The 473-nt window shown below is 56.0% G+C and overlaps 1 protein-coding gene across 2 annotated transcripts in view; it reads right to left on the bottom strand.

Moving 5' to 3' along the window:
• Positions 1-473, bottom strand: part of SELENOI (selenoprotein I) — a 114581-nt gene that overhangs the window by 27358 nt on the left and 86750 nt on the right. The gene's annotated exons all lie outside the window — the stretch shown is intronic.

Here is a 473-nt window from a genome sequence, read left to right as displayed (position 1 = left end):
CTCCCACTGCCGGGGGTCACACTCTGGGGGGAGAGAGAAGGAGAAGGATGTGTTGGGATGCTGCCGGGGAGACGGGGGCATCAGGCAGGCCCCCAGGTGGCTCCAGCCACCGGCCTGCAGCCAGGCGATCTCCAGTCTCAGTATCAAACAGCGACACAAGCCTCAGATACCTTTACAGACTTGGCACGCTCTGTCAACCCAGTGAATAAATCTTCTTACAACGGAAGTGGCAGACAGAGACATGTGTAAGCATTATTTACAGGCATGTATTCAGCATCTATTTGCGGGTGGCGCTGTGGGTTAAACCACTGAGCCTAGGACTTGCTGATCAGAAGGTCGGCGGTTCAAATCCCCGCGACGTGGTGAGCTCCCGTTGCTCGGTCCCTGCTCCCGCCAACCTAGCAGTTCAAAAGCACGTCAAAGTGCAAGTAGATCAATAGGTACTGCTCCGGCGGGAAGGTAAACGGCGTTTC

This window comes from Podarcis pityusensis (assembly GCF_964106645.2).
Source record: "Podarcis pityusensis genome assembly, chromosome: 3".
Taxonomy (NCBI): Eukaryota; Metazoa; Chordata; class Lepidosauria; order Squamata; family Lacertidae; genus Podarcis; species Podarcis pityusensis.
The sequence above is the reverse complement of the archived record's forward strand: the minus strand, read 5'-3'. Positions and strand labels throughout refer to the sequence as shown.